This window comes from Centrocercus urophasianus, unplaced genomic scaffold (assembly GCF_019232065.1).
Source record: "Centrocercus urophasianus isolate 14NV4802_14NV808 unplaced genomic scaffold, USGS_Curo_1.0 seq_10, whole genome shotgun sequence".
NCBI classification, from domain to species: domain Eukaryota; kingdom Metazoa; phylum Chordata; class Aves; order Galliformes; family Phasianidae; genus Centrocercus; species Centrocercus urophasianus.
This window is the reverse complement of record NW_024884142.1, coordinates 22,406,499-22,432,656: the sequence shown is the minus strand read 5'-3', so window position 1 is coordinate 22,432,656 and position 26,158 is coordinate 22,406,499. Positions and strand designations below refer to the sequence as shown.

General features: G+C 42.0%; 1 long non-coding RNA gene across 1 annotated transcript in view; it reads left to right on the top strand.

The window, feature by feature from the left end:
• The first annotated feature begins 821 nt into the window (after nucleotides 1-821).
• The window catches only part of LOC122166296, a 38,923-nt gene continuing 13,586 nt past the window's right edge, over nucleotides 822-26,158 (top strand). The window contains exons 1-2 of the long non-coding RNA XR_006170762.1: nucleotides 822-885; nucleotides 8,447-8,557. This is a non-coding gene — a long non-coding RNA (uncharacterized LOC122166296). The remainder of the gene's footprint in view (nucleotides 886-8,446; nucleotides 8,558-26,158) is intronic.

The window sequence follows — 26,158 nt, the reverse complement described above, 5'->3', positions numbered from 1 at the left end:
GGCATGGGGGTTGGATATTCATGATCCTTGAGGTCCCTTCCAATCCAGCCATTCTATGATTCCGTGAGCAGAATCTTAGTATCCCTCACACTCCAAAGCTGTGGTAAAGACCCATCAAAGGCAGCTTTTATCAGCGGCAGAGACAACGATTACACACAAACCTTCTCAGTTTGTCAGGCTGCTTCAGTCCCTACCAACTTCTCTCTCCTCAGCACAGCTGTCACCCTGTTTTTCTCCTGATTCCCGTTCTGGTCACCTGTTTCCCATCCTGTCTCATGGGAACCAACTTATGGGAAGCAGCATAGTGCGACAGCCCGGCACAGGACGCTGACGGGGGCCAGTACGCCATGCAGGAACTGAACTCCCTTGCGCTATCCATGAGCCCACACCAACCGAGGGCTGCACCGCTGCCCCCGGGCACCGCGGGCCGAAGGGAAGGCGTTCCCGCCCGCTCCATTGGCTCTCCCCGCGAGACTACTCGCCGTTTCTCGGCGCTCCATTGGCCGGGTTGCCCCTTCCCCCCGAGCCGATTGGCGGAGAGGGACGGAATCCCCTCGGGCGCGGGGAGGCGGCACTCGGTCTCCGGGCGGGGGCGGGCACCTGCGGCCGGGGCGGCCCGGGCGCGGCGGGGGTTCGGCGGCGGGGGGAACAAAGAACATGGCGGGTGAAGGAGGAGCTGGGCTGGCCCCGCCGGGAAGCACGCGCCAAGGGAAGACAACGCGCGACCCGGCTGAGCCTCGCCTCCTCCACCCCTTCCCCGCCTCCGTGGCGGAGCCCGGGGGAGGCCGGCGGGGCGGGGCGGGGCGGGGCTGGGTGGGGCGGCTGGGAGCGGGGAGCTGCGTGCCGCAAGTTTTGCCCGGAGTGCCAAAGTTGGGCTCGGCTCAGGTGAGCAGCGGGAAGGGCGGGTGGCGAGTGGGGGGCTGCGGGTGGGGGCGGAGGGGTGCCGGAGGGCGGGACAACTTTTATTTTTTTGATATTATTATTATTGTTTCTTCTTCCCGAAACTTGAAATTTCGCACGGCGAGCGCGGCTGTCATGCCGGCTGCAGCCTTGGAGACGCGGTGCCGCCCCGCCGCTCGGCAGGGCTGGGAGCCCCGGGCTCGTGCTGGAACGCAAACTTTTCTTTATTATCGTTTCTGAGAGCACCGATCGGCCGGGCCTGAGTGGGGATGCGCCGGTACCGCTGCGTGCCTCGGGGCCGGCTCGTAGCGCGGAGTTCTTGCTGCCGAACCGTGATTAACGCGCTCGGAATTAATTCTGCCGGAGGTTGGAAATCCCGCCTCCCCCGCCGGGATGTACATCCGGGCAGCGCCGCGCGGATCAAAGCCCCTCCGCGTTCGTCTGTAGGAAAGCGCTCAGTCAGGGCGCTCCCGCTGCCGGCCCGCACTCCGTGCTGTGTCGGGCAGGGCCGAGCGGCGCCTCCGCGCTTGGCCGAGCGGAACGGGAGAGCGGCTGAGCCGTGCGGGCAGCCGCGTCGGGGCGGGTCGTTGTCATCTCTGCCCGTGTCGGGAGTGAAGCGGCGCCGGTTCTGGTGGGCACCGCTGACCGCGCCGAAGAAGAATATCTCTTTAAAACGTGTTGACATTTAATTGACCTTTGGAAGTTCGTTCTGTTAATCATACTCGAAGCGCCGGCGCTATGGTTGACTGATCTGGTGTTCTTGCGCTCGGCCGTGCTCGGCATGTAAATTCTGTGGCATAATTGCTACTTATTGAGCAAGAAGTTCTTTTCTTCTCCTGAAAATGAGCGAGTTTTGCTGTGCCTCTGGCTGAGTGCTACTTGTGGAGCTCCGAATCAAAAGCTTTCCAGTCGTTAGTTCTTGTGCAGGGTGGGACCTGGGGTTAGAGAGAAATTCCATTACTGAAGCTGTGTTTTTCTCCTTCCTGAGGCCTCAAACAGGGCAAGGTAACCTTGAAGGTTACTTCTGTGTCTGCTGCAAATCAAAACACAGTGGTTCCCTCTTCTTTTTTCTTTTGTGTACGTGTGTTTCTCCAAAGCCTTTCTTCTCTCCTGCTATTCGGATGCAGAAGTCTGAGTCAGAAGAGGTCCCAAAAGCAAAATAAAGAACTCCAGAAGTGAACGGTGTAAGCTGCGTGCTGCCTGTGTCACGGCTGGCGGCCCTAAGTTTGTTCTGAGCTGCATTTGTGCATACTGAAAATTGAAGTGTTACGACTGAGAGGTCTGAGTAGATGTTGGTTTGCTTTCTGAAGGGTATGTTTCCCAGCGAGGCTGGTGCCACTGGTGGTGCTTTGCATGGCTGGAGACCTCTTGTGCCGTATGTTGTATTTATAAGTCTGTTTTTCATGGAAGGTGGGGGAAACATTAGATCTTAATGTAATGTAATATCTGTGCTTCCTAACAGATTGCTAGCTCTTCGCTGTTACACTTAAAACTGATTAAAAGCTATTGCCCCGTCCTTGGAGCTGTTCAAAGCTGGGGCGGATGGGGCCCTGGGTAGCCTGGTCTGTTGGAGAGCAGCCCCGTCCACAGCAGGGGTTGGAACTAGATGGGCTTTAAGGTCCCTTCCAACCTAAGCCACTCTGTGATCTTATCATTATAAAGCCTGACAGCTCTGAAGGGGCTCCTGCTGCAGTTCCCTCAACCGTTCCTCGTACTGCTGTACCTGGGACTCCCTGCGCAGCTCTGGAGTAGAGGTGATGCCTGCACTGCTCGGCAGCTCTCCTGGTGCTGTGTGTGTTGGGGAGGTGTGGGACCTGTTTCAGGTGCTGCTCTTAACAGCAACCTATGCTGTGAGTATTGAGAGAGCTGCTCTAGTGGTAGAGTGCTGTTTGCTTAAGTACAATAGACACAAGTGTTGCATGTGATTAGTTATACTGAATCTTTAGAAAGCAGAGTGCAAGTGAATACTTCAAACACATTCCTCTGTTGCGGCTGATGGGAGAAGGCAGTGAGGAACCCTGGGCAGTGCGAGAACTCGTACACGTGGTTGCCTGTCTGGCAGCTGCCCCAGTGCCTGCAAGCTCATGGCAGGCACCTGCAGCTTCTGTGGGAGAAGCTGAAAGGCAGCGACCAGGGACAGCCATGGGCAGAGGGCCTGGAGTGGCTGGCAGGAGATCTGGGAGGTCTGACCTGCAGGTTAGCCTCTCTAGAAGCTCAGCCCTTTGCTCTAGCTGGATGAGAGTATACAGCTGTTCCCATTTGCAGCTGCATACTCTGTCCTGCAGTTAGGTTCCTGAGTAGTCACTTTTCAATGCTTCCCCCATCCTAAGGCCAGGCCAGAAGCTTGTACCTAAGGATCCTTCTGCAGTTTGGGGCAGAATTTCAGACATGGTGCCCTCTGGGGCAGGAATCCTGGGCTGAACCTGACATTGCATGGCCAAGTGTGGGGTCCTCACAGCAGAGATATCTTCAGCTGTGGAGTGAGGCCTGAGGTGGAGCTGAGGAGATGTGAATCTGGATGCTTCCTGTCCTGGTGCTTGTGCTGTGCTAAAAGGCTTCTGGTATAGCCAGCCCCTTCCCAAACTCATGGTTGTATTGTCAGGATTAAGGTTAGATCTGGAAATCGTGCCTCATAACACATTTTAATTTCAGCAGATGGGAGTGAAGTAAGGATGCTGAGAACCGAACAGAGCTTTGGACACACATTGGTGGTTAAGGCAGTTCTGTTGGTGCGCATGCCCTGGGAAGCAGGCTGTGTGTTCTGAGAGCTGTAGGCACTACAGGGTTACACGGCAGCCAAGCAGGCATGCTTGGAGTTTTATTCCTATCTAAAACTCTATCAGGCACCTAAACCCCTGAGGGTTAAGAGAGAGTCTTATGAAGGCAAGGTTGATGTTCTTTTTATCTGCATTCCTAGATTACTCTGAGAAGGATAATGTGAAGTCATTCACTGAGGATTATGGCATTGCATGAGAGGAATGTAACATTGGGCCATAAATTAACAGAAACCAGGAAAGCTCATTCTCAGGTCCTGCTCATTTGTGCAGTGGTTTGCATGTGACCCTTTACACCAAGCACTTGCAGTGCAGAAATGTACCTTTTGTAACAACAGAAACTGCCCTGCCACTTACATTTTGTGAAGGTTGTGAGCAAAGAAGAGTGTTCTTTTAATTTCAGGTGTGTGAAAAGTAAGGTTTTGCATCATTCTCTAAGGCCGTTCTTGCCTGTATCGCTTCATGTTGAGTAAAGCAGAGCAGTTGTGTGGCCTCGATCAGTGTTGGCCCAACAGATGCCTTTCCCCTGTAACACTGCATGAGTGGAGTGCTGTTGTAGATGAGTATAGTTGCATTTTAACATACCTGCTGGTGAAGATGAGCCCAAGCCATCCTAATATGACGTGCCTGACATAATCCTAAAGGGATTAGTTATTAATACATTTGAGGGGAAAAAAAAGTCTGTTCTAGCCTCAGTGTTTCTGTCCAGTGACACACATGCTAAATTAAAGCTTTTGTGGGAAGTTGATTATAAACTTTCTCTGCATCTACACAGCAGTCCTTTTCTTGGAGCTGTCAAGATACATTCTAATAGCTCTAATTTTTAGCTGACTACAAAGCTGTATTTATTCACCAGGGACTTTCTGTGCTAATAAACATCAGAAAAATTTTGGTTAAAGACCTTTTTGTAGCTGGCCTCCTGTCCCCTTTTCTATAACTTCTGGGCAATTATTTCTAATGATCAAAAGCAAGATGTGTTTAAACCCCTTGTTTGCATCTGTAGGAGGCTGTGCAGGGATAACATTTAGAATAGCAATCAGTGATGATCACAGCTGGGTTTTTTTTGTTGTTTTTTTTCCCCCCTGGAGGGGAGTTCTCCCTTGGACTGAAACAGACAGGGAACTTTTCTCAGCACATTCATCTCTTCCTCCCTGTCCCACAACTCTGTTCTGACTGCAAACTGGGGTTGGCTCTGCTTCTCCCCTCCATATAACTTTTAGTATGTGCGCTCTTGGTCATGGCACTGCTGGTTTCTGTGCAGTGTATTCCTCTGCAGGTTGCTCACTAGGGCTTAGCAGGGACATTTGTGTTGTGTTGGTACAACCCATTCACTGCCTTAAGTGATCAGTTAATGCACTCTCATCTCTTCCTAGTGCTGAACTGTGTCTTTTTATCTTGGTGGACCATTTTGTCAGCGTGCATAAGTCTACTTGGCTTCTGGAGAGCTGGGAGGAAAGAACTTTTCACACTGAGGTTAAGAGGAATCTAAAAGTATAACATTAACAGTTTCAGGTTCATGACCCTGTCAGCGTGATGTCAGCTTTCCACCAATAAAGTGGAGTACTTAACGACCGTGGGAACAGCGAGCATTTTGCTACCTGGAAGGTGATGTTTGGCCTCGTGCTGTAAGCCTGGTCATAGCCAGGGAGAAGGGAGGCTGCTGAAAATAAGTGAAGGGCTGGATTTCAGTAGCTGTATTGCACCTGGTCTATTGTGTGCAAAGGTTAATGCATGTGCTGCATATAAACTGCAGTTTTGTTCCTTACATGTTGGTTTTTTTAATACATTTTACCTGCATAACACTGTGAGTAACCAAGCTTTTTCTCGAGCACTATAGCATATGGTGTTGTTAACAGGGTTGCTTTCTGCATATTTTTAGTGGAAGCACTGCTTGCCATAGTATCCAGAAGTCATCTTGCATCCAGTATAAATTTCTGGCAATGTTCAGCTACCTTCAGGGCAAACACTGCACAACTGTAAGTGTAAGCTGAAGTGTGGCAGACTCTTCTGCAGCGTGTGGAGCTTTGCAGTTCTCTCTGTAGTACATGGAGTAAAAATGGCTCTGTGATCAGAGATTGTATTCATGTCAGTGTACTGGAGGTGAAAGGTTAAGACTATGCTAATTGTTTTGGGAGTCCTTATGTCCTAATTGCAGATGAGCTCTGTAGGAGAGCGGTGATGATAGGAACAGAGAAGTGCCCTTCCCTGTTTCTGCAAGGGAAGTTTCCCTCCTCTTCCGTCCTCTCCAAATTAGTGCTTTGACCCTGGCTAAGGGCAAGCAGAGCCAGTTTCTGCCCCAGGAACCAGAAATATGAGGGTAAGCACTCTGCGTGTGAGATATGGGTCACTCGGCCACCACAACAATAAGAGCTAAGTTTCTGCATTTCTTCAAAACTATGTGAGAGACATGGACTGGGAGTCTGTTTCCAAATCATAGGATAGAAGCGTCCTAGATGTTCCTGTGGTTTGCTAGTGTGAGTTTTGTTTGAAAATTGCTGTGGTTGGCTCAATCACAGAATTGCAGGGGTTGGAAGGGACCTCAAGAGATCGAGTCCAACCCCCCTGCCAAAGCAGGTACCCTGCAGTAGGTCACACAGGTAGGTGTCCAGATGCGTCTTGAATATCTCCACAGATAGAAGGAGACTCCACAGCCTCTCTGGGCAACCTGTTCCAGGGCTCAGTCACCTTACTGTAAAGAAGTTATTCCAATATTAGTACAGAACTTACTGTGTTCAAGTTTTAGGCCATTACTCCTTGTCCTATTGCTACACACCACTAAGGAGAGCCTGGCCTCATCTGTTTGCCTTCCACCTCCCTGTAGCTGTTTATGGACATTTATCAGGTTTCCCCTGTCTTCTCTAACCCAGACTGAACAGGCCTAGGTTACTCAGCCTTTCCTCATATGGGAGATCTTTTTTAACTGGGGAGCCCAGAACTGGACACAATAGTTTAAATGTGGCCTTACCAGGGTACAGTAGAGGGGGAGGATCACCTCCCTTGATCTGCTGTCTACGCTCTTTTTTAATTCACCCCAAGATCCCACTGGCCTTCTTGGACACCAAGGCACACTGCACGCTCATGGCCAACTTCTTGTCCACCAGGACCCCCAAGTCCTTCTCCACAGAGGTCTTTTTCAGCAGGCCATCCCATAAGCTGAACTGATACATGTGGTTATTCTTCCCCAGGTGTAAGACTCTACACTTGCCGTTGTTTAACCTCATTGGGAACACCAAAGATGAATTTCTCTCATGTGGCCCCCTTCTTTCTGCAGAGTGTCCCCTGTGCAGGAGGCTTATTGTTTCAGCAGGAGAGCGTTGTCTTCAGCACAATATCCTCTGTGTGGTCATCTTGCTTTCTTTTTAAGTATAGAGAGGTCCACTCTGTGTTACAGCTAACTTGTTAAATCTCAGTAAATGGTTCTTGCTGGACTTGGGAAATGTTGTGTTTGGGACTATTGGGAAATGCTCCACCCAGATACTCATGGGAAGATGTTATTGCCAGTGAGGACTGTTTTCTTGTCTATTGTATGCTCTTTATTCAAATAAATAACCCTTCTGTTTATCTACATTGCATTCCTCTGAAATAGAAAAGATTAGCCTAGAGTGTGCTACTGTGGAAACTGGTACAGAGGAGCAAACAGTACAACCTCAGCTGGTTCCCTGCTCTGTGGTGGCACCATGACTTGCACGTGTCTCGTTAATGTGTGATCATGTTTAATGCTCTGAGCCACCTGTAATTCACTTCTGCCAGGTGGTGTTAAGGGATTAGTGAGTGTGTTTCACCTTCCCTTCCATCCATTGGTTCCTCAGGACATAATGCTTTTGGGTTATGCAGAAATGCTCTCAAAACCCTGAATTCAACCACTGTATACTGTTTTGGATTTCGTAGCTGAGTATAAACATTGCTGATATTTTAACTTAATCTTTACTTCTTGCTGGAGCTGATTGACAGAAAAAATACCTTTATCAAAAGCACGGTTCTTTGATGTGGCCACATAAAAAAACTGCTTTCAGCACCTTCAGAAGGCGTAAGGAGTGCAAATTGATAAATGCTGTATTTTGATTATGTATGTATTTCAGTTAATGAGCTCTACTTATCGTATCTCTTTCAATTTTATTATACACTACTAACTAAGGTTTCAGAACTGTCGAATGCATATCTTTTTCCTTCTGCAGGCTGGGTTATTTTAGTTCCTGTTATTGTGTTATTTTCATGCTCTTCTCTGAATCTCTTTCTCTCTTTTGTTGTTATTCTCCTAATAATCTGATTCTGTCCTGTGTGTTCATCCATCCATCTGCAGAGGGGTTCTGTATGTTCCTTTTCCTCCAGAAACAAATGTGTGAATTAATTCCTTCTCTGCGTCGGAGACTTAACTGAAAGGAATCTGGGGTTTTTAGCTTTTCTAAGGTGATACTCAGTCACAGATTTATTGTGGTTTGGGTTATACAATCTGTTTATTTCTTTAAATAATAAACAGGAAAGTTTATTATGCCACTCTGAGGTAAGAAAGTTAACTTCTTCAGTATAGTTTCTGCATTCTTATACTACCTAGGCAGTTAATGTTTATCTCCTGTAATGGAGAGAGAGCTATAATCAAAGGTAGTATGTCACATTGAGCACATTTTAGGTTTTAAATGAGTGTACCAAAAGGACACTGTTTAAATAGTTGTTGTTAAAAGCTATCTAACTTCTTGCAAACAGTCTTAATAATGAGAATTCTGTGATCTGAATTTCTGGAATTACAATAACTTCTGTTTATATGTGTGCTGCAGGTTCTTGGAAACTTGAGGAGCAATCTTCAGTTCCTGAAGAATGCAGTTCTCACCGGATGTGTGTATCCTACATTAAAGAGAACAGAAGCAGGATCAGCTGGTGTCCAGGAAGTAAGTTCTTGTTCTTTCTCCAGACTTGTTGCTGCTGAGGTACTTGTTGTTCCAAGATGTGTAATGCACAGTCATGATCCTTTACCTAGATGTGCTGGATTAAAAGCTGATGTTGATGAGGTCCAAGAAGATGCACTACATGTTGTTGATACTTCTACCAAATTCTAGTTTTAACATCTCTTTTCCAAATGTTTGAATGTCATGCGTCTTGTTTTGGCTGCTTGTCTGCAACTGCTGCTTTCGCATTGCTGAGTGCAGGGGGAGCTTCTTTTGGCATTTCACAGTGAGTTCAAATGCAGTTGGAAGAAGCAGATTCATCAGCAACAGTTGGAGATACTCATGCTGTATCTAACAGCTGTGAACTTGAGTTCATATAAGTAATGTGTGTTAGTCCTGTCCTGTCAGAGACAGGAAGAGAAGGAATTATTTTTTTTTTTTCAGTATTTAATGGATATCTTAAGGTTTTTGACAGACAGATTTGAAAAATGTTTATTACGAAGCAAACTAAGAAAACAATTGTGAGTGAAATTATTTTGAAGTTTTATCTGGCTTTCTTTGAATTTGCATTTTTGTCTGTTGGTATTTCAGTGTTTATTCAAATAGGATTAAAAACTAATTTACCTGTCTGAATTTGCGGATCACCTCATCTGCATGGGAAGTGATGGATAAAAGGCACTATTTTTAAATTTGAACACAAACAGCACTTCCAAATTCTTGTTTCAGTTGGAGTTCTTTTTGTTGTTGTTGTTTGAGCTTTCTTTTCTCATTTTTCATCAATGATTCATTTCATTTTGCTTGGAAGTTTCAGGAGAGTTATGGAAAAACAGCTGGATTTTTTTTTGTTTTTGCTAAAGAATGCCTAGGGTTCCACTGGTGTGCACCTTTCTGCTTCTGTGATGTAAAGTGGAAAGATGTTGAAAAGTGTCTCTACCTATTACCGTGTTCCTTTCCTTTCCCTTTTTTTTTTTTTTTTTTTAAATATATATTTTAAATCCTCTGTTTGTTGAAAGCTTTATCAAAATCAGTGGTTATTGAATCCTACTAATTGGTGTTTGAGTCTCGGACACTTTCAGTTTAAACACTTGTTAAGGATATATGACTTCCTTCAATTGCAAGAAAAGTACAAATTAAATAGTGCCATAGAGATAGCTGATAGCATTCTCTTGCCTACCAGTCCATGCTGTGTGATAAAATGCCTCTTGGTTTCAGATTGACCTTGCCTTGACTTTCATACAGATATAATCTGTTTGATGTCTTTTAAAAGCTGAAAGGAATTCATACATGGAGTGACATTGCACATTGTTGCTGACATAATGTCCTTCATTTAATTCATTCAAAGTAGTAGGATTAGGTAGTATCTCTACTCCCTTCCCCTTTTAAGTTGTAGATACTAGATCAGTACATTTACAAATGAGAGGCTAATCTCTGTTTTATGACCAGCTGTAATTAAACTCAAATATTTTCATTCTGCAATTGCTGATTTGAATCCAGGAACTTTTTTTGTTTGCTTTTACAGTCCATGTGGATTGTCTTGCAAGGTGACTTCATATATTTCTTAACTGGCTTGTGACAAACAAGATGGAACTTGCCAGAGTAGGAGCTATTTTTTTGTTCTTTATTCAGAAATGTCATGATAGGAAATACACTTTCTTTCCTGTGTGCCCTTTGGGAGACCTCCCACAGGCCATCAGCACCTCCTCACGTGGGTAACTTTGTGGAGCTGAGCACCTCACTGAGAATTTCATAGCTTTCCTTGGTAGCTCTGCAAGACAGAGAGTTGATCTCGTGCTTCTGGAGTGGTATATGGATGCCAAGTGCTAAGAATTCCTGGAATGTAGAGTTGTGCAGTACTGATAAAGTTTGCTTTGTTTCCTTAGTGACTTGATCCATTGAGAAAATGTGGTTCCCTAGGAAGCTTTAATAGCTCCACATTGGTATTGAATAAAGGGGAAGGCCCCAACATAATTCTGCTTGTTTTCACCTGCTGCCTAAAAGATTAATTTTCTTAGCCTAGGAATAGAAAATACAACCCTGAGTTTTGAAAGGGATTTATAGATATCCTTCACACTTATCAGTTTGAGTAAATACACCACAGGCTTCTGTGTCGCAAACAACTGTGGTCTTTTCATAACCTGCTAGGTTTACAGCGCAGTAATTTCATTTGGGGGCAAGAAAGTTTCAAAGAAAATCGCCTTCTAATTAGAGTGATAATAATCACCCTGTTTGCGTGCTGTGGTTTCATATGACTTCAGAAAAATAGTTGAGTGATTAATCTTTAATTTTACCCATCATTAACTTAATAAGGAAACTGAAGACAGGATGAAAAACAAACAGCAGAACTGTACAACTGAAGTGTTATTGTGCCAAATTCTTTTGGCTTCTTCGTTTGGTAAGAGATACCTTTCTGTGAACTATGTGAATTGTGGCAGCAACTGCTTACCTCAGATGATTTGTAGAATTCCTCAAACCTGTTTGAACTTTATTGAAGCCTTTGCAGAGCTTCCTCCCTCCTCCTCGCTATCCCCTCTGGGTTGCTTATTTTTTTTTTTTTCTTTTATGATTTTATTTGGAAGCAAATGTTGCATGAATTAACGTCTGATATCTCAGAATTCCCTCCCATCCACTTTTCCTCAGGGAAGAAAGCCATCTCAAGCACTGTAGTGAAACGTTCCTGAAGTGGGTTTGGTGCTATCTTAGCACCGTCTGCTGTCTTTAGTCATTTCACTGATCAGTTAACTTACTCAGTAGTGCAGTCATGCAGTTTCTGCAAGAAGTGTGATAGGGTTGCTCTAATGTCTCAGAGAACAAAACAAATGCAACAATAGAAACAAGTGACTTTATTTCATACGTTTTTTTTTAATTCTTACCAGATGTGAAATAGCCAACGTAATTCTCTAAATGTAATGCTTGAGCAGTAAGTACACCTGTCTGCTTGAACATATTTCTCTGGAAGTCAGGCTTCCTTTATTTTGTTAGTAAATACTCATAAAACTACCCCATGCACCTCTGCATGTAACAACACAGCAACAGAAGTTGTGGCAATCTAAACTAACCTGCTTGGAGGCCTCTGCATGTTCATAGTGTAAAGTAAACAGCTGAGGAATGTGTATTGCTGTTGACAGTGAGCGACTGTAAACATCCTCGACTGGAAGCTGTGAAGCAGCAGATGGGGCTTTCAGTCGGATGTTTGCAGCTGCCAACTGCCACAGACGTCAAGAAATGTTTGACACCTAAAGCATAGTTGTCTGTTTAAAACTTCTATTCTATTTGGTTTATCACAGACAAATGAGTTTAGGCCAAACCTTTCTACATATTATATGTGGTGCCTGTGTCTAGAAACCATCCAGTTTCTCATAGGAGCTGTGAAAAAGCTTTTTTTAAAAAACAAAACAAACAAAAAAACAAAAAACAAACAAAAAAAAAAAACACAAAAAAACCCCCAAAAAACTGAATACAAAGTAAAACAAGAAATAAATTAGGCTATATTTTTAACTACAAACTTTCAATTGTGTTTCCAGAAGCAAGTTGCCATGTAGCTTGCTTGGCTGTACATGTTGTTTGGCTTGGTTTCTAGGCTTTGCTGAAGATATGAGATTACAAGATTAGTACACACATGCAGCCTCTCTGTAATAGTTCATTTAGAACTTGAAATCTGAAGCCTTGTAGGAAACAACCACTTACAGGGCTTTTGGAAGCTGGAAATACACCAATTACAGTGACACTGGGGGGAGAAAAAAAAAGACAATATTTTTTTCTGGAAGAGGCCAACCCTGAAAAATGATGGAGAGAATGTGGAAGCTTTATTTGATTGGGTTTGTGTCTGACATGTATCACAGTTCCTCAGTCATTTGTGGTCCAGCAGTTCACCCCCTTCTCCCTTTTCCGTTTATTCACCTTCCCTCTTCCCCGTTGCAAAAGTGTAGGCAATACTGAAGGCTGGTTCAGATGTTTCTAGAGGTCAGCTGAGATGATTTGAAGACTCCAGTCTTGCCAATCAGTTTTGTGTGTGGGTGGACTCCAGTAGTTAAATTTGATGCCAGAATTCTAGCTGGAGAGAACAGCTTGTGGGGTTGGGATGGTACTCGCCTGCCTTTGGTCTAACAATGACTGCTGTCATGTCAGAAAAAGAGCAGCAAGGTTATAGCACATAGCTGTGTCAAGCTGAAACTGAAAGCATTTGTTTGCTTTTGAAAGAAGATAGGCATCTTGTTGGTATGTGTTTTAAATGTCTACACCTTTGGCAGAGAGAGCTTTGTTGCCAGCTTGTTATTTATTGTTCTCAGTATCCTTTTTCAGATGTGTCTATGTACATGTCTGTGTCTATGTCTATATACAGGGGTTTATAATGTGTACTTTAACACATCCCTTACGTTTCATACAAGATACAGATAACCTAAGACTATCTGAACATGCTGATTTTTGTTCTTTAGATGAGCTATTGTCCTCTCAAGACTCTCATAAAATACTATTGATATGTCTACTTAAAGCTGTATGCAGAGGGTCAAGAAAACGTACTCTGTTTGAGGGAACTTAGTTAATCCATGCTTTGTGTACCGCTTTTAGTGGAAGTTTGTGGACTTGCCGTAAGTTCAGGTTCTATTGCATTTCAGTAGTGCTTGATGGCTCCTGCGAGGATTAGTACTGAACATCTTGTGTGCTTTGCCATCTTGACAAGGAATTACAGTCTAATTCAAGGCCAGCTATAAAAGTGGAAACTAGATAACGCAGATGGAGGACAAATGGGGAGAAGTGGAAAACCAGGGGGATAAAGGGAGCAGCTTATGTCATGACTATACAGAGTGGCTATCTGTGTGTAGGAGGTGGTGAGCTGTTTTCTGATTGGAAATAGAGAAGACAGAAGTGGCAGCTTCTTAGTCATTTATATTGCCTATATATATCCTGAAAGAAGACAAGTTTGGTACCTAAAGGGAGTGTATAAACAGGAGGGGAGCCAGCTCTTTGAAAGGGTAGATAATAGCTGGGGAAATGGTTGTACGTTGAAGAAGGGAAGATGTAGGTTGGATATCAGGGGGAAGTTCTTTACGGAGAGAGTGAGGCTGCTCAGAGAGGTTGTGGATGCCCCCTCCCTGGAGGTGTTCAAGGCCTGGATGGGGCCCTGGGCAGCCTGGTCTAGTATTAAATGGGGAGGTTGGTGGCCCTGCACGTGGTGGGGGAATTGGAGCTTGATGATCCATGAGGTCCCTTCCAGCCCTTTTGTGATTAGTAGGATGGTATATGGGAGTGAAGTACAGATGAAGGGATGTTTTTTGGCTTTTTTTTTTTTTTTTTTTTTTTGTAAGTGCAGAGGGAGCAGATTAAATGGGCAGAGGTTTGTAGAGTCTTTTCTCACAAAACTAAGAAAAACTTGTAGTTAACTCAGAGGACGAAGTGTCATAAATCCACATTTAACTTATAGGTATTGCTATTTGTATGGGAACTGTTGAGTCACAGCCTGATTGATCACCTGGGGAAAGGACCTGGTCAGCCCTGGGAGCACAGGTGGAGGCAATTCAGCTGTGTGACCAGAAGAGGTGGAGCCTGGCTGCACCTTACTTAGACCTGGTTTAAGGGCTGACTGATACTGGGGAAGGATCTCTGGTTGGAGATCCGTTCTTGCTGAAGCTTTCCCCTGCAAACTAGAATCTTCTGATACAAGTAAGCAGTCTTCTTCCCTTCCTTTATAGCACCTTCCTATTATGCCTGTCCTTCTGTCATCACACCTCTGTAGTAATGCCTTTTCCATTGTGTTGTTCTGTCCGATTGCTATACTGTCATAACATACTGAGATCAGGGACTGATATAGATATCAGAAATAGGGGACTACATCTGTTGTAAAAGTAACGAGATCTTCTGTAAGTATTGTCACAAACGTGAGTTGGGACCATGACCCTGGAGGAAACAGAATGAAGGGGTAAATTTACAAAGGCTTCGTTGAAATTTCACAGTATCAATGACAAAGAAGGAATGAGAAATACAACAGTCAGGTTGTACCTGAGTGATGGGGATGGGTGTTTCTGTTGACATCACAGAGCAGTGGTTGAGAGAGATGAATGAATGCTCAGTTCTTTGGTGGGTGCTTCAGCAGCATTTCTAGGTTTAAATCTATCTTTTTTGCTAACCCAGAGAATTTCCCAAGTGACCTTGTAATGAAATTCATGGAAGCAGGACACACTTGTGAAACACTATCCAGGCAGAGCATTCTTAACGCTCTCGTCATCTGGAAAGCTCTTCTGTATATTTAAGGAAGAGGGTTAAGCAAGAGGAGAGAACTTGCATAGGCAGGGTAATATCAAAAGCATTTAGTATCTACTTTGAAGATTTACATATTGATAGTATTTGTGCTTTGGCAGGAAATTCTTTCAATACCCATTCTATTATTCTTCTTCCTGAATTACGTATTGTCTCAAAGTTCAGAATGTTTCCTCTTGGGGAAATGTAGAAGTACATTGGGACTGATTTCTTCAGCCTCTAATCTCATTGCATGCACATGAGGAGCTTTCTTCCAGAAAAACAGCTTCAGACAAGTTGCCTTCTGCCTGTGACCTCTTAAAATCTGCTAGGATTAAGCTTCAAAGAATGTTAGAGTGGTGGTTCTTAATTTCTGTCTGCAGAGGAAAGCAGCCTATTGGTTTTATTTTACCCTCTATTCTGTTCATGAGGCCGTGCCCTGTACTGATTGAGGTTACTATCTCACTTGGAGAGAACTTGCTTTCAGGAGAGGAGATTTAAGTCCTCTTCACTCCCTTTTTGATTTAAAAGGTGCGTCCTTTAAAAAAGCTGCTTTGTTGTCTGAATTTGTTTAAAAGCAGAGAGCAGCTCTTCTCTGAGTGTTTCAGAAGTCATGTCTGCCTTTGAGAAAGGAGGGAAGATGACAAAGTTTTTTTGTTTTCTGTTTTTTTTTTTTTTTTTTTTTTTAAATAAAAAACAACCACATGCATACATACTGTTTATGGAAATCATCTTGGAAATGATGGTACAGCTGTTGGAAAACGCACAATCCATCTGCCTACATATGCACTTGTTACAAAGAGAATACAGCTGATGATATGAATGGAAAGCTTTCAGTACTGAGCTGCTGTTCCTACTCAAGCCACATTTGAAACCATAAATTGTTCAAATATGCACTTTAACTCTTTGCTTGAAAAGTGAGTGTTTAATAGCCTCACTTCTTATGGAGCTTCTTTATTACTGGTAAGTGGAACAGACCTAGTACATTTGTGCTCAGTGTGCTTCTTTTGTTTAAAGATACAGCAAGGCAAGATGAATTAATCCTGCCACTCTGTAAGAAATCTGGATTGGAAAGGATTACTTATAAGTTGAATCGAGAATATAACTTTTTTTCTCATAAGTAACGATTTATTGACCGAGATGCATGAAATCACTCTTTTTTTATTTTTTGGTACTTATATATAATAAAACTTTGTGCAGACTGTTCTTTTTTTTTTTCCCCCAAAAGCTTCATACAGTTGTTATGAAATAAATAAATGAACAAAGGATATGAGAAGGAAGGCACGTGCAGTGGAATACTGCTTTTCCAGATGATGCCTTTAGGCATTTTTTTTTTTTTTTTTTTTTTTTTTTTTTTTTTAGCAATGCATGTAAATGTAACTTTTTATTTCACAATACTTCTCTTGATTTAATATGGATAACCAGCCTTTTGCCCCAGTTCAACCTTCCTGTCACTGGTGCTTGCTTTCTTTCCTGTCAGTAAGTTGGAGATGCTTTCAGTAACATTTGTGTTATGTTGCTGCTGAAGGTTTTATTTTTTTCCACCTCCTTGTATGTCATTTAATTAAATACATACCTCCTCTGGTAATGCAGAGCGACACAAATGAGCCCCAGTGCTTCTGCCTAGCGAGGCAAGAATACCATTTGAAGTGAAGGATATTGCTCAGGAGTTTTTTGCTGTCTCTTCTGGGCATCCAGATGTACCTCAGTTGATAGCTGTTTTTTTCAGTGCTTGCTTGTCCTTGGCTCCTTCTTTATTGCATTGTGCAAAGGCTGAGAATTCCTTCTTATCTCTACAAAATGCTGCGCTGAGATCTTCTGTTGCTTTGCCTTCCTTGGTGGACTTGCCGCTATTCAGGAGATGCAACTTAACCTGTTTTCTTTTGTCTTCAAGATCCTATAGTCCCACATGGAATTGTCTTATGATGCTGTTTTCTATTACTGCCTTTACCTTCTTTTTTTCAAATTTCTCAAAGTGTTTTTTACTTGATTTCACAAATAAAAAGCTAAAAAGCTAATCAATCAACACCTCTATAACTGCTGCAATGTAGTAAAAGCCTTGCACTCTTCTGAAGGCTACAAGCTGTTAGGTATCTTCTTACAGTCATTTTTACGTTACTTTTTTTTCCGTTGCCTTTGTCACCACCTTTGTACTTTGAGAGGAGGGTAAATATTTCCGTATTGGATTGTTGAGTTTGCAGAGTTGATAGCTGCACTTCTGATGTGTGCTGCCTCTTCTGGGGAAACTGCCGACTTTCACCTGTGCAGAGTGGTAAATACTTTTTTCTTATCCTCAAGAAACCTTTTTGCCATTCAGCATAAGAATGTGTATATTGCTTGTTTATTTATATTTTTGTATTATACATATAATCTCAAAACTAGTTGTATTAACCAACTGTACAATATAAGGCTGATATAGTCTACTTTGTATTCTTTCATTTGTGTCTGTGTACAGGTGTGCATGCATACATGTACCAGCTAAGCTCAAAATAATATGATATGAATCAGAAGAGGGGAGAAGAGACACACAGGATGCTGTGCAAATCACAGAATCACAGAATGGCCAGGGTTGGAAGGGACCTCAAGGATCATGAATCTACAACCCACCTGCCACATGTAGGGCCGCCAACCTCCACGTTTAATGCTAAACCAGGCTGCCCAGGGCCCCATCCAACCTGGCCTTGAACACCTCCAAGGACGGGGCATGCACAACCTCTCTGGGCAACCTGTTCCAGCACCTCACCACTCTCTGGGTGAACAATTTTCCCCTGATGTCTGACCTAAATCTCCCCTCCTTCAACTTAAAACCATTTCCCCTCGTCCTACACATATCAACCCTTTCAAAGAGTTGATTCCCCTCCTGTTTGTAGGCTCCCTTTAGGTATTGAAAGGCTGCAATGAGGTCACCCCGCAGCCTTCTTTTCTCCAGGCTGAACAAGCCCAGCTCCCTCAGCCTATCCTCATAGGGAAGGTGCTCCAGTCCCCTGATCATCTTCATGGCCCTCCTCTGGACCCTCTCCAACAGCTCCCTGTCTTTTGTGTACTGTGGGCTCCACGCTTGGATGCAGTATTCCAGATGGGGCTTTTTCCATCAGTTGCCTGAGTGGAAAGCAAAGGAGAACAATCAGCCCTGCATTCTAGAATTTCTTTAATATAATTAGTTTCAAGCACTGTAGCTGTTTTTATTTACAGCATTATTCCATGGAGTACGTGCTCATTTGAAACTCGTGCTTTTTTTAAAAAAAAACAAAAAACAAAAAGCCAAGAAACAAAAAACAACGAAACTCTCAATACAAGCAATGGAATATCTGGTATGTTTACATGAAGACCAAATGCTGCTGTTCATTTAGAGTAAGGATCTTATTAGTGTGCTGTCAATTTAATGTGTAGAGGCTAGAATGAACCTTGGAGTTGCTCTGTTTTGATTGCTCAAAGCTGTACAGTCTTAAAGTCTCTCTCTGAGATTTGTAGTGGTGATTAATACTATAACTATAAATGCTCATCATCAGCACACTGAAATGTTTTCAAAACATATGGAGGGGTTTGTAACAGCTTAACCTAAACAGCAGTGAAACAGATGAAAACCTACACAAGATATATTTGCAACACTTCTTACTGTCTCTTTGAAACTGTACCTGCCTAGAAAGTTCTTAGTCTTTTGAGCAAATAGTGATGTCCTTCAAGGGACTGCAGCCAGTAATTACAACTTCTGTGTAATGCAAGGGAGGCAATGGAAGGAAGATGGATTGTAAAGGTTTGGCCAGCTCTGCTGAGAGGAGTGGGGAAATGTATCATACAGCAGGTAGCAAAAAAACTATCTTCTGAACGCCCTCAAAACTAGCTCAGGCCATAGGCTCATAGTGCTAGACCTCCTGCTCCCACAGCCTAGGACTGGGGGCTATGGGGTGACTCCACTGGCCCTCTGAGGCTGGCACAAAGTCCTGCCTGATAAGCCATGCTAAACCTTCTTTAGCGCTTTCTGGAGCTGCTTGGCGTGCACAGCAGCACCTTTCCAAGCATTTCCAGGCACAGGCCAGATGTGTTTGAAATGGACGCGTGTATCTGTAGGCCTTGTTACTCTGGGCCTGGGGCTCTAAAACTGCAGGTGTGTCGTTTTCTGTTCTCTGCTGGCCTTGGAAATATATAGCAGCCATTTAGGAGGTCACGTAAATACAGGTATCTGTGGATTGGTGAAAATAAAAAAGTGGCTTTTTTATTTTCTGAGCAATTAAGCAGCTAAACAAATGGGAATTAAGTCTGAATATAAAGGTGGTGCTGACTTACTGGGAAAAATGCAGGAAATGCAGTTTCTCTGTCCTACGGTGTTTGTGATGTTATCTTAACATGTATATATTATATACATATATGTTATTGTTCATGAAAGCTGGTAAGAAATACTTGTGGGAAGGGTTCACAGTGCTGAACCCTTCTACAGCTTTCTACAGCTGTGGTGTAGTTGGTTATTTCTGAGCTGGACCACTTAGACTTACCTTAATGAAGAAGGAGAGGTACTTTCATGAGGCAATTTGTATGATTAATTTTAGATATGTATTTAGGAAAGGGGTGAAATTGTCCCCAGCTGCCATGCTTATTCTTTGTCTCTAATAGCATCACTGTAGGATAACTAGCTCGGATGTGGGTATCTTGGCTTAGGAGTCTGTATGTGGTCAGATGAAAGCAATCTTTTGCTCTTAAAGGAGGATATTTGAAAGGTAGGAAACTTTGAACCACACATGGTGAGAGATGAAATGTGAACAGGAAGAAGTGGAATGCTTTGGAAGAGCCCACAAAAATCTTACCAGTTGCTGGAGAATCAAAAAGCAAGGGAAATAAAGATAAAAAAAACAAGGCTGAGAATAGAGATAGAAACTGCTATTAAAAATACAGTCTTTTCTTTCCTCCTACCACCAGAAATCCCTAAATAGATAGCTGAAGCATTTATTTCATGAATATAAATTAGCAGGTAATTAAGCATTGTATAAAAATAGTAAGAAAATTACATAAGTGGAAAGAGGACAGCTGGACAGTTAAAGAAAGTAAGATTTGATTAGTAAAAAAATAGCTTTAATCCTGGTGCTCTGTGACCAGGTAAAAGTCAGGGAGCAGTGCTGAGAGACAAAAATACTTGATAGATTTGTCAGGTGTGTGCCTGAAAAGCCACATGTTGGACAGATTAATGTTGATGTAATTTATTTTTTTTTCACATAGAAAGCTAGGAGGGTGCTCAACCACAGCTTTTAAAATATGACTTAAATTAGAATATGCAAGGAATTTGTATCAGTGAGCTAGAGGAGATCAATATGAGAAACTCTGTGAAATGCTAATCTAAAATTGAGTACTCCAGATCACAGATTGAAACTAGTTTGTGTCAATGCTTAACTGTTTAAGTAGAGTGTGTAACTGCTTTATAGGTTGTCAGCGTGATCGGCATTTTGGTCAAAACTATTGAAATAGGGTTTAGATCAAAGCAGGTAAGTATAGCAGGTGATTGTGAAATTCCAGGAAATTGAGTTCACCTACCATGTTGTCTTTTTATTTTACTTCTTTTGAAATCAGGCAGATTCAGAGATATCATAAATATTAGCCTCTGTGTTGTAATTCAAAGTATTTAATTTGGCAACACTAACATCTTGATGGAAAAAAATTGAAATAGTAAGGAGTGTAGAAACCATGTATCAGTGGGATTAAAAATTGCTCAACAGATTTAAAACTGTAACTGTCAGTGGAGTATTATCATTGTGTGGAATGTTTCCCAGAGAAGGAGAGACCTAGACATTGATTTTATTTTTTTTTTTTAAAGAGATGTATCTTAATGATCTCTTATGGCATTTTTGTTGATTTTTATTAGTTTTGTTTTTGTTTTTTTGCTGTTTAGTTGTCTTTTTTTTTGAGGGGGGGGGGGGGGAGGGAGGAGGGTGAGGAAGACTGGGAGGTATTGTTTGTTTAGTAGTTGGTTTACCTGGAGGAGACCAGAGGTATTCTTGTTAGCTTGCAGATGAGCTAATATTGGGAAGGTATAATGAAGATGGAAAAAGATCATGTAATAGGTTATGTGTATCTCCTAGGAAGCAAGCTGGTAACATTCGTCTTGCATGCAGCCGAAATATGTGTATATTTAGAAATGAGAGAGCTAGAATGAACTTAGACTTTATTTCTGTTTTGAAAAATGCCATGCAGGCGTCTACTAGATAGTGGGGTGATGTTCTAACGTTGTTAGAATGTGCTTTTTAAGGGCAGGTGAGAGAACTAGGTTGTGTTCTGCTTCCAAGATGACTTTAGATCCTGTTATAACATAGAAGAGGAAAATGACATTGTGCAACCTTGAGTATTATTGTGTACTTTTCTCCCATATGCTGTGAGAATAGTTGGATCATGACTGGACTTAGTGTGTAGTTTATGTGTTGGAAAGGAGAAGATTGCTGGTGTAGATTGCAAGGTAGTGTGCAGTAGTTAGCAGAATAGAGGGAGATGTAAAAAAGGAATGTTTTGGTCAGCAAAGAAGGTAAAACTATGTAAAGGAAAACTGAAAACGCTCAATAGATAAACACAGGCAAAACGGTGCCAAAAACTTGAAAATGGATGCTGTAGATAGTGCTTTTGAAATATTCAGGTTTTTTTTCCTCAGGATTTTGAGTTGAGCATTGTTCTGTCAGGCAGAATGTTACCACTGTACCTCTGAAGCATCTGATCAAAAGTGTTTTTGCGTGCTTGAGTGACAGGGCAGAAATAGGGTATTGACCAAGGCTCTGGGGAGTGGCGGTGGGGACAATGGTTTCAAGAGAATGGCCTTTAACTGAAAGTGTCCTGAAGGAGTGTAACTTATTTTAGTAGACTTTAATGTCTTTTGAAAATCAGATCCTTAGGATATGTGTCCTATAAAGTGTAGTTGTGCTTTTTGATTTCTAAAGAGGATATTCAGAGTCGTCTTACAGCTTGCATTGGATGGTATTTTTGAAAGGCATAAGATTTGGCTATATTAAAAATAGCATACTAGAAGTATTATTTGAGAGCTCATAAAGTTGTCTGGTCTCACAACTCAAGTAGCTGAGCTGTAGATTACTTCTAATGCATCAAAACGCAACACGATTATGAGCTGAGGTTAATAGATCAAATTCCTAAGTCAAACTGTCCGATTCTTCTTTTAAGTATTTTTCCAGCTCTTTAAAGTTAGCCAGATTCTCTACAGTAACAAATTTTTCTACTTCTCCGAGCTTACTGAACAAGTAAATAAGTACAGCAAAACCCAAATGCAGTTTGGCAAGCCAGAATACCGTTGGAAATGCTTGCCAAAATTGCCTTGGCAAAAACTCTCCTCTGTTTTCAGTAGATTTGAAATGAAATCAGACAAGATCTTGATTCTCTCTTCATGGAAGCCTAGTGATAGTCTTAAATATTGCTACTACTGGGTGAATTGTGTGCAGAGAATGTAGCTGTAGAAATGCTGGATGCTGGTTTCTTTGCACCCCATCCTAGTCTTTGAACTGTGAGAACTGGGTTATAGCTATAAAAGTGGGATAATTCATGTGCTTGTTAAATAAATGGGAAAGAACAGCCACATGTGCTTATAAACTTTACATTTATGAGACAGTACTTTCTTCACTGCTTAGAAGTCTGTTGTTAAAAAGTCTGGCCTTGGTGAAGATCTGAATGTAGTCAGAGGAGCTTCTGGATTAACAGCCAGGAGATGAATCATCTTCTCTTGAAAACAAATCCCAGGAGATGAAAGAACCAAAGAATAATGCAAAGTCTGTGTTAATAACAGCCAATGTATGTTTTTTCTTCAACTTTCCTGGAGCACTGATGCTAGCGCAATACAGATGAGATGCTACTGATCAGTTTCAGCAGTTTGCTTGTCATATAGTGCAAATGGATAGGGGCACTGATTAAATTTCCCAGGTATTTGTTGTGTTATTAAACTTAAGACAACTGGGAAATGGCATTGGGTTGTTCAAACACAATTTGTTGTGTGTGTTGTTCAAACAACAAACAGGTAAAGGAAGGTGGTAGCAGAAGATGGCAAAAAATAGAGGTAAGGATGGGAAGGGAGATGAGTAAATTGCAATGCAAAGAGTGTATTTAAAAAACAAATCTGCCATGGACTTTGAAATCTATTTTAGATCCTATTGATTCTTCTATTTATTAATTTTGTATCCTTGACTTGGCACAAAGTACAATATGCAGGCTGCAGCAAGGCATTGGTGTGGCCAGTGTGATGGGTAAGATGGGTACTCTTCAAAAGCATTCTATGTACAGGATTCAAATGCCAAAAATTAGGCGGCATCTCCCTCTGGAGGTCTTTGAAAGCATCTCTGTCTGTGCAGGAAAATTGGTACTTATTTTAGAAATATGGCATTATTAAGCACTAAACCTTGGAATTGTCCTGGATACTGTAGTGACTTTGTCATCGTCCTGCATGTTCAATAAAAGCAGTATATATGGCAAAGTCAGCCTGGTCACTGGCTGAATAGGAGAACTAACCCAGTCCGTAAGCATAGCTTTTAAGCACCACACTAAAGAAAAATTGATTAAGGAAATTGATGTAGCAAGCTGTGTTAGAAGCTTTTGGCCAACAGGTTGTAGTCTGATCGTTTGGCATAGTGAATAATGAATCTAGTCATAGTACATGTGGCTGCTTCTTCAGATGACTGGATCCTAAAGAAGTGTCTGCAAAGGCCAAAATTGATTGAAATTTACTGGATGTTTAAAAAAACACCCCACTAGTGAATAGACTGCTGTGTAAGTAGTAATTGTCAGTTGACAAGAATGAGGGATACGTTCCACTCATATTCCACAGAGTGATGCAAAAAGTGAACGGAGTAAGTTTTCTCCTGTTGCACATAATTTCTCCTGTCTGTTATATGATCCATGTGGATGTGTTTCTCAAGATCAAGGCAGGACATGTGGGAGCTCTGTAAAGTTGCAGACGCTGTGTTTGTCCTCTGCCACCTGACAACCTAAAGACAGGAAGCTGAAGGGTTTCAGTTTCGAGATGGATCAAGTGGAGCATATTGGAAACCTGTAAACAAGACGACTGATCTCCTCTCTTGTTTTTTCCCCTTACATCTGCACCCATAACGACTGTTAATGCTGAGCAATTTCTGTGGAAGAAGGAAACTTGTGAAGAAGCCTTGTTCTTTTGTATCGTAAAGATGTATCACATGAACATATCTTGTGCTGGCTTGGAAAGTTGGATGTTTCATGCATGGAAGACACTAATTGCAGATACCAGCTTAGTTAAAAGATTTTTTTTCCTTTTCCTTATCAGTGCATAGAGTTGAAAATGTTATTGTAAGGGATCTGTAAACTTCTACTGAAAATTACTTACAGATTTTCTGGTCTGAGGATTTCTTCTCCTCAACTGGAAGTGGTGCAAGTTTTCCACATCTTGGTTAAATGGAAGGGAGTTGGTAGCTCTAAGAAAGGATAATGTAAACGTCCCTGTACAGAATCTGAATAATTAAGATTTGGAATGGAAAACATTTTATCTCTTGACATTTTGCTGTTATTTTTTGTGAGGGTGATGCAACCTCAAAAAATTGTATCTTTCGTCAGTATGGCCAGTTTAAAATTATTTTGACCCCAATATAGCAAGCAGAACTGTGTTGGGGATGGGGGAGAAGAAGAGACAATTGTTTCTCTTTAGGATGGACACAAAAAGCTGTATTGTAATTGTGTTTAAAAAAAAAAAAAAAAAAAGTATGGAAAGCATCTTTCTAGCAGTAGTGTCAGCTGGACCCAGATCTAATCCTATGTGCTACTTTTTTATGTGGTCCTATGTGTTATTTTATATTGCTAGCTGTGTGAGACTGTGCTTGCATGGTGGGTCTTAAGCTCGCACATTCTTGTCTGGGTATCACCTTCAGCTTCAGAAGAGCTGTTGTCTTTCTCCTCTCAACTTCTGTACTTAAGTAAGTGTACCCATTCATTTCAGTTAAAATAGTTTTAAAGTGTTGATAGGGGAAGTGCTTTAAGTCCCTCTGACTTGGCACTTGCTGTCTGATGTCTTGGACATAGGTGCCTGCACTGCATCGTATGTTGTCAGTGATTTTCTGGTGGAAGGAAGCTTTCTAAACCAGGCTGTGCTTGCTAGGTGTATTGAGTTACAAGACAGTTATACACAGAGATGTTTTCTTCTCTATGAAAGCTGTAGAAAAAGCAGTTGCTGCTAACTGCATCTGCAGATGTCTGTTTCTGATGCTGGTAGAGTATCTTTACACTCAGGGATTAATAAGACTTGTACAGTTCAACTTCTAAGTTCTTCAACTTTCTAAAGATGTTGCATGGTGGCAGCAGATCCATTCTGTTATGTGAAGTATGTGAGTGGAAACATGCCAAAAACTGCTTTGTAAACTGAGGGTTGTGATATGCTTTGTATATTAAGAAATAGTTTGCATTGAATTCCAATTGCTTACTGTAAGAATGTCTGAAGGTATAAATAGTGTGGATTTCATTGTAAGCAGTAAATCAACTTTCTGACTTAGTTACAGTTTGCCAACGTTTTGCCTTTTGTTGCTATCATTTTTATTTTGGAACAGTTATTCTGCTCTTAGGAGAGAACTATCCACTGGTGGAAGTTCCTCTGAGCTGACCCATAGAGTAACTGACCTTCCACTAATGCAGTAATTTTTCTAGGTTAGTATACAGTATGTTGTTTTTTTTTTTTTTAACTGTGATCTATTTCAACTCTTGTTTCCAGTCACTTCAAAATTAATAAAATGTATCTATTTCGGAAAACAATTTATATGCTTTCAAATTCAGTCTGAGAAATTATATTGCTGCAGTAAATGTTGCTGAATTTAAACACTCTACTTCCTAAAGTATCTGAAAATGTCCGATGTAAAACTGAATGTCATCTAATCTTGTGTTTCAAACTTGTCATTTAAAAACTGAGGATTTTATTGTTTTTAGAAATGAAAATCTGAACTTAATTTAACTTTTAACCTCGTGCAGTTCCTCATGCAGTTGACATGGCCGCCGTGTTGGTGGGAGGTATTGTGTTGCTGGGCTCTCAAACAATTTTCTGGCACTGGAATGGGCAACACCAGGACAGATTTTATATTTTGAAGAGGGCATATATGTTATGCTTCTTAAATGTGGGTTTTGATCTCTGTGGAATGGCTAGCAGTGATGGCAGAATTGGTTCTGAAGGTCTTTTGCAGCGGCTTCAGTGCAGCTTGGGCTGTGAGTGGACAAGTGTTGGCAGCTGCAACTTAAAAGAAAGAGTATTTCTAGCTAGAAATGTATGGTAGTACAGGCAAGGAAATAAACACCATTGCTTGTTTGTCTCATCACAAGGCAAATACAGGCTCTCTGGTTTTTTTGTGTAACTTCCAAGCAAGCAGCCTGCATGGCCCTGCTGTCATTCCTCTCTTT